Here is a 6,000-nt window from a genome sequence, read left to right on the forward strand (position 1 = left end):
TTCTTGGGTGGCCAATCCTGTGATGATCAAGAAAAAAGAAGGAGGATGGCGGATGTGCATAGATTTTACCGATCTAAACAAGCACTGTCCTAAAGATTGCTATCCCCTTCCGAATATAGATAAAAAAGTAGAAGCTTTGATCGGCTTCGAAATTTTCTGTTTTCTTGATTTATACAAAGGATATCACCAAGTGTTGATGGATGAGAGTGACGCTCCGAAAACAGCTTTCATTACCGATTTCGGCATTTTCGCTTATAAGAAGATGCCATTCGGTTTAAAGAATGCCGGAGCCACTTATCAAAGGATGGTAGACAAGCTTTTTCGGCACCTAATCGGAAAACAGGTTGAAGTGTATGTCGACGACATAGTTGTCAAAAGCAAAAGCACTTCGGAGTACGAAGACAACCTCAACTCCACTCTCGACGTGCTCCGAAAAGCCAACCTCAAACTCAACCCCCAAAAATGTACCTTTTTGGTAGATTCGGGAAAGTTTCTGGGTTGTTGGGTTTCAAAGGACGGACTCAAGGCAAACCCCTCAAAAGTTCAAGTCGTTCAGAACATGGCAATGCCGAAGTCCATACATGACGTGCAAAGGCTAACCGGATGTCTAGCCGCACTGAATCGATTCCTTTCCCAAGCAGCCGAAAAGCAACTGCCGTTCTTCAAGGTGTTGAAAAAGGCACCAAAGTTCGAGTGGGGAGCCGAGCAGAAAAAGGCCTTTGACGAGCTCAAAAGTTATCTAGCCGAGCTTCCTATTCTCTCTGCTCCAACCGAAGCCGAAGTAATATTCTTATACTTAGCGGCATCGGATCAAACCATCAGCGCGGTGCTTGTACGAGAAGAAGGCCTAAAGCAGCTTCCCATCTATTTTACAAGCCGAGCATTAAGAGGTCCATAAACCAGGTATCAACCTCTGGAAAAGATTGCTCTGGCATTAGTAAATGCAGCAAGGAGACTGCGGCCATACTTCTATGCTCACAAGGTATGCGTCTTAACTGATCTGCCACTTCGGCAAGTGTTGACCAAACCAGAAGCATCAGGCAGAATCGCCAAGTGGGCTATAGAGTTGGGAGAGCACACAATTGAATATCTACCTCGGAAAGCCATCAAGGGACAAGCCTTGGCAGATTTTCTTGCAGAGGCCAAGTTCGATCAAGCAATCCCTGTCCTTGCCGAACAGAAAAATTCTGCCAATGCCGAACTAGCACAGCCCTTGGAATCCGAAGTAGAGCCGCCGGACTGCTGGAGCGGATTCGTAGATGGAGCTTCAAACAAGATGGGAAGTGGAGCTGGTATTTTACTTGTCGCTCCCGACGGACACGAGGTAACCTACTCACTTCGGTTCCTATTCCCCACTACTAATAATGAAGCCGAGTACGAAGCCCTCCTGGCCGGACTCCAGTTAGCGCAAAGTCTGCTCGTCAAATCTCTCAAAGTCCATTGTGATTCACAAGTCATAGTAAATCACATGTTGGGTACAAGTGAAGCTCGTGACGAGAGAATGAAGAAGTATTTGGACAAAGCGCAAAGCATCAGCCGAAGTTTCTCCTATTTTCGGATAATCCGCATTCCCAGAGCGGAAAATAGCCGAGCAGATATCTTAAGTAAGTTGGCCTCAGATCCGAGCTCAAAGGCGGAAGAATTAATGCATCGAAGCATTGATGAAGCCGAGGTACATTCAGTATCCAGCTCGCCGAACTGGATGACGCCGATCTTGCAGTATCTGGATCAAGGACAATTGCCCGAGGATAAGAGAGAAGCTCGGAAGATCACGTGCCGAGCACTTCGGTACGAACTTCATGAAGGAGTCCTCTTTAGAAAGTCTTACCTCCAGCCGTTATTGCGGTGCGTAGGGCCAGAAGAGACGGACTATATCCTCAGAGAAGTTCATGAAGGATCGTGCGGTAGCCACATCGGAGCCAGAGCTTTAGCTAAAAAAGTTCTGAGATGGGGATATTATTGGCCAACCATGGTACAAGAGGCAGTGCAGCTCGTCAAGAAGTGTACGAAGTGCCAAATTCATGCAAATGTCCCAAGGATGCCGCAGACCGATCTATACACTATGCAAAGCCCTTGGCCTTTCATGCAATGGGGCATAGACATAGTGGGACCACTTCCTCAAGCTCCTCGGCAAATGAAATTCCTTATCGTTGCCGTGGACTACTTCACGAAGTGGGTGGAGGCTGAACCATTAGCTACGATAACGAGCTCAAAGGCATTGGACTTCGTCTGGAAGAACATAGTGTGCCGATTTGGCATACCCCACATCCTCATCTCGGATAATGGGACTCAGTTCACCGACAAGACGTTCAAGAATTGGTGCCAAGAGCTGAACATTCAACAGCGGTTCACTTCGGTCTCTCATCCACAAGCAAACGGACAAACGGAGGGTAACAAATCGTATCCTGGTGAAAGGGTTAAAAGCTCGGTTAGAACAAGCCAAAGGACAATGGGTAGAAAATCTCCCTCAAGTCCTATGGTCCTACCGAACTACACCCACAACCTCCAACGGTGAAACTCCGTACAGTCTTGTGTACGGCACTGAAGCCGTGATTCCGGTGGAGATCGGCATACCCAGTCCCCGAACTCTAAATTTCTCAGCAGAAATGAATGACGACGGACTGAGAGCCGAGCTAGATCTTGCCGAAGAAAGAAGAGAATTGGCATGCATAAAAGCAGCCAAGTACAAGGAGCAAGTAGCCCGGTATTACAACCAAAGGGTGAAGAAGCTGCAATTTCAAGTGGGAGATCTCGTCTTGAGAAACAACGAAGTAAGCCGAGCAGAAAAGCTGGGCAAGCTCGAACCCACATGGGAAGGTCCGTATCGGGTGTCAGAAGTCCTCGGCAAAGGGTCTTACAAATTGGCTCACATGTCAGGAGAACAGGTACCCCGAACATGGCACATTTCCAACCTCAAGAAGTTCCATTTGTAAGAGACAGTCCGGTCAGTCAGTCTTGAGTCCTGTTCGGTCAATGTGCTTTATTTGGTTTGCTTGGTCTTTTTTTTTTGTCTCTGTGCGTTTTGTCTGTGTGTTTTGTCTGTCTCTGTGCGTGTCGTCTCTTACAAATGTTACTGAGGTATCTTGTTCTTCGAAGGCTGATCCCCTTCTTAGAACATATACAAGCCAACGATTGTGAGTCAAAGCTTCTAAAGAGGATACAAGACCACAATTCAGCTTAAACAAGCAGTTCGTCTGAAACGAACTGCAATAAGCCAACGATTGTGAAGTCAAAGCTTCTAAAGATGATACAAGACCACAATTCAGCTTAAACAAGCACTTCGTCTGAAACGAACTGCAATAAGCCAACGATTGTGAAGTCCAAGCTTCTAAAGAGGATACAAGACCACAATTCAGCTTAAGAATCAAGCACTTCGTCTGAAACGAACTGCAACAAAAGTCCGATTCACGCGATAAAACTTGCCTGAATTAGGACAAGGGAAAGTCCGATCCACGCGATAAAACTCGCCGAATTAGGACAAGGGAAAGTCCGATCCCCAAATTAGGACAACGGAAAGTCCGATCCGAGCGATAAAACTCGCCAAATTAGGACACAAACCAAGTCCGGTCAAAGAAGAGTTCACTTCATAAGACCGAGGACAAACATCAACTTACCCCGTACCTTTATCCAGAATGCCGAAGTGATTCACTTCGCTTTTTGGGGGGGGTAGTGATGGAGTACGTACTAAACAAGCCCATCAGCCTAAAGCCCAAGAAAGAGTACCAGTTCGGCATGACTAAAGAGTATCAGTCCGGCATGACTAAAGAGTTCAGTTCGGCACAACCAAAGAGTTCGGCCCCAGCCTACAGCTCGGTAAAAGCCAACCAATCAAACTCTGCTCTCAGGTCGGCATCAAGCTCTACTCTCAGATCGGCAAAAGCTGCTCGGCAATAATTCAGCAGTTCGGTCTCAGTATTCGACCGAACTAGGAGATAGTGGACTCATGCAGGATTTCCACCTCCACTACACCCACGATCTATTTAGTGGTGTCAAGCAGTCATTAACTCATACAGGATAGTGGACCCATGCAAGATCGCCACGATCTCCACGACATCCACTACCTAGTAAATGGTGCTGCATGCCACGATCTTGGTTCAATGTATAAATAGAACCTAGATCAGATAGATAGAAAAAAGTTCTGTTAAGCTCTCTAGAGATAAAAGATCAAATAGCAAGTCTGTATTGTAAGCTGTAGAAAACAGATCAAGCAATACAACTCTGCCCTCTTTTCTTCCCGTGGACGTAGATTTACCTCAGTAAATCGAACCACGTAAATTCTCTGTGTCGTGATCTGTATTTTCCAGCATTTACTAACATCAGAAATTCGCGGATCCATCAACATACAATGTCATTGTTCAAAGTTTGCTGAAGAAAGATGAACTCAACAACGCAATACCATTCCTTAAAGATATGCACCAAAGAGAATTCTCAGCAGATCATGCGACTTTTGCAATGCCAATTGATAGAGTGCAAGGACAAAATGAAGATGATTTTCTTATCAAATTTATGAGGAATGTTATGCCCAAGGAAATTTTTAAGAATTAACTTCAGCATGTTAGATGATTATTGACAATATAGGTACTTTATCCAAATATTGTGCAGTTTTATCGCCCGAGAAATTTTTTAAAAATCACCTAGTTACGACTTACAACTTTAATTTACGAGTCAAGGGGTGTGATCAATTGCTAACTTTCTTAAGTTGATAACTTGCTAACACATCAACGCAATGTATTAAAAATGTCAACACAGTGACATTAAAATGTCAACACATGATTTTGTTGAACTTCAATATAATGTGTTATATTATGTGTTGACATTTTTAATACACTGCATTGATGAATTAGCAGAGTTAGCAACTTTAATAGTTAGCAATATAACGCACCCCTACGAGTCAATATGTGATCTACTTACAAAATTAAAGCTATTTAAGTGTCTTGACTAATGTATTTGAATCCCCTTCATCTTAGTAACAAGTCACAATTAGGGCTGAGGAAAAATACCGAAATACCGGCCTTATCGTACCGAAAAAATATCGAAAATACCGAATTTTTGGTATACCGTGACTTTCGATACGGTAGATACCTTACCGAAACATTTTGGTAAGGTAACGGTATGGATTTTCAAATACCGCGGTATACCGCTGCATACCGAAATTCGGTATATACCGTAAACTAAGGTATATACCATAAAAATATAAGCACAATTATATATAAAATATATTTTATATATTTTTAAATTATAAAATCTATTGTGAAATATAAATATAATTATGAATAAATTATATTTAATTTATTTTTTAAAATTATAAAATATAAATAATATTCTAAAAACTCTAATTTTCTGTTTTAATTGATGTTGAAAGTCAGGTATACCGAACTTCGGTATGGTATACCGAAAATGAGGTACGGTATCGGTATGGAAATTCGTCATACCGAAAATAAGGTATACCGAAGTTCGGTATACCGAAAACTTTGGTAAGGTAAATGTATGATTTTTTTGCATACCGTATTTACGGTAATGTATACGGTATGATAGTTTCGGTAAGGTATACCGTACCTACCCACCCCTAGTCACAATTAAAGAACAACCATAAAATTCCAATGTTTGTGTTTTATTACCTTTTAGATATAATCTATAGATCCAATAATAGGCCTAACTTTACATAATTTCGTGATTAGAACTTTAAGATAATTGTTTAGTCATTTTCTGCCCAATAAAAACCCAATTGAGCATGACTAGACTAGTTTAGCTTACATTACGCATATGCACATGCAAATCCATCCATGAGACACGCGTAATTTTACAAAAAAAAATGGTGCACCCATTATAGCTTTAGTTAATTTCAATTTTGAGAGAAGTTTAGTAATTTGTGTTTGTGATTATATAAAGTACTTAATTATTTTAGAATTAAATAGAATCGTAGTATTATAAATATACTTGTTCATTAGTAATATTTTAGTACATATATAATTCTAGCAAAACACAATCATGCAACCTTCA

Source organism: Salvia splendens, chromosome 9, assembly GCF_004379255.2.
Source record: "Salvia splendens isolate huo1 chromosome 9, SspV2, whole genome shotgun sequence".
Taxonomy (NCBI): domain Eukaryota; kingdom Viridiplantae; phylum Streptophyta; class Magnoliopsida; order Lamiales; family Lamiaceae; genus Salvia; species Salvia splendens.